The following is a 2,517-nucleotide window of genomic DNA, read 5'->3' as shown; positions in this document are numbered from 1 at the left end:
TATATATATATATATACCACATCTTCTTTATCCATTCATCCACCAATGGACATTTGGGCTCTCTCCATTCTTTGGCGATTGTTGATAGTGCTGCTCTAAACATTGGGGTGCATGTGCCCCTTCAAAACAGCATACCTGTATCCTTTGGATAAATACCTAGTAGTGCAGTTGCTGGGTCCTACTGTGGTTCTAGTTTTAATTTTTTGAGGAACATCCATACTATTTTCCAGACTGGCTGCACCAGCTTGCATTGCCACCAACAACGCAAAAGAGATCCTCTTTATCCTCATCCTCACCAACATCTGTTGTTGCCTAAGTTGTTAATGTTAGCCTTTCTGACAGGTGGAAGGTGGTATCTCATTGTGGTTTTGATTTGTATTTCCCTGATGATGAGTGATGTTGAGCATTTTTTCACGTGTTGGTTGGCCATCTGGATGTCTTCTCTGGAGAAGTGCCTATTCATGTCTTTTGCCCATTTCTTCACTGGATTATTTGGTTTTTGGGTGTTGAGTTCCATTAAGTTCTTACAGATTTTGGATACTAACGCTTTGTCTGAAATGTCATTTGTAAATATCTTCTCCCATTCTGTTGGTTGCCTTTTAGTTTTGCTGATTGTTTCCTTCGCTGTGTAGAAGCTTTTTATTTTGATCAGGTCCCAGTAGTTCATTTTTGCTTTTGTTTCCCTTGCTTCCAGAGATGTGTTGAGTAAAAAGTTGCTGCAGGCAAGATCAAAGAGGTTTTAGCCTGCTTTCTCCTCGAGGATTTTGATGGTTTCCTGTCTTACATTTAGGTCTTTCATCCATTTTGAGTTTATTTTTGTGTATGGTGTAAGACAGTGGTCAGGTTCATTCTTCTACATGTCACTGTCCAGTTTTCCCAGCACCACTTGCTGAAGAAACTGTTTTTATTCCATTGGATATTCTTTCGTGCTTTGTCAAAGATTAGTTGCCATACATTTGTGGGTCCATTTCTGGGTTCTCTATTCTGTTCCACTGACCTGAGTGCCTGTTTTTGTGCCAGTACCATACTGTCTTGATGATTACAACTTTGTAGTATAACTTGAAGTCCGGGATTGTGATGCCTCCAGCTTTGGTTTTCTTTTTCAAGATTGCTTTGGCTATTCAGGGTCTTTTCTGGTTCCATACAAATTTTAGGATTATTTGTTCTAGCTCTGTGAACAATCCTGGTGTTATTTTATAGGAATAGCATTGAATATGTAGATTGCTTTGGGTAGTATCAACGTTTTTAACAATATGTGTTCTTCCTATCCAGGAGCATGGAATTTTTTTCCATTTTTTTGTGTCTTCTTCGATTTCTTTCATAAACTTTCTATAGTTTTCAGTGTATAGATTTTTCACCTTTTTTGTGCAAATGTAAATGGGATCGATTCCTTGATTTCTCTTTCTGTTGCTGCATTGTTGGTGAAGAGGAATGCAACCAATTTCTGTGCATTGATTTTATATCCTGCAACTTTGTTGAATCCATGAATCAGTTCTAGCAGTTTTTTGGTGGAATCTTTTGGGTTTTCCACATAGAGTATCATGTCATCTGCAAAGAGTGAAAGTTTGACCTGGTCCTGGCCAATTTGGATGCCTTCTATTTCTTTGTGTTGTCTGACTCCCGAGGCTAAGACTTCCAATACTACGTTGAATAACAGTGGCAAGAGTGGACATCCCCGTCTTGTTCCTGACCTTAGGGGGAAAGTTCTCAGTTTTCCCCCATTGAGGATGATATTAGTGTTGGGTCTTTTGTATATGCCTTTTATGATCTTGGGGTATGATCACTCTATCCCTACTTTCTTGAGGGTTTTTATCAAGAAAGGATGCTGTATTTTGTCAAATGCTTTCTCTGCATCTATTGAGAGGATCATATGGTTCTTGTCCTTTCTTTTATTGATGTGATGAATCGTGTTAATTGTTTTGCGGATATTGAACCAGCCCTGCATCCCAGGTATAAATCCCACTTGGTTGTGGTGAATAATTTTTTTAATGTACTGTTGAATCCGGTTGGCTAATATCTTGTTGAGGACTTTTGCATCCATGTTGATCAGGGAAATTGGTCTATAGTTCTCCTTTTTAGTGTGGTCTCTGTCTGGTTTTGGAATCAAGGTAATGCTGGCTTCATAGAAAGAGTATGGGATTTTCCTTCCATTTCTATTTTTGGAATAGCTTCAAGAGAAGAGATGATAACTCATCCTTAAATGTTTGGTACAATTCCCCTGGAAAGCCATCTGGCCTTGGACTCTTGTTTTTTGGCAGATGTTTTATTACTAATTTGATTTCCTTACTGGTGAAGGGTCTGTTCAAATATTCTATTTCTTCCTGTTTCAGTTTTGGTAGTGTATATATTTCTAGGAATTTGTCCATTTCTTCCAGATTGCCCATTTTATTGGTGTATAATTGCTCTTAATATTCTCTTATTACTGTTTTTATTTCTGCTGTGTTGGTTGTGATCTCTCCTCTTTCATTCTTGATTTTATTTATTTGGGTCCTTTCCTTTTTCTTTTTGATCAAACTG

Source organism: Herpailurus yagouaroundi, unplaced genomic scaffold, assembly GCF_014898765.1.
Source record: "Herpailurus yagouaroundi ecotype Mexico unplaced genomic scaffold, PumYag 159, whole genome shotgun sequence".
Classification (NCBI taxonomy): Eukaryota; Metazoa; Chordata; class Mammalia; order Carnivora; family Felidae; genus Herpailurus; species Herpailurus yagouaroundi.
This window is presented reverse-complemented; position numbering follows the sequence as displayed.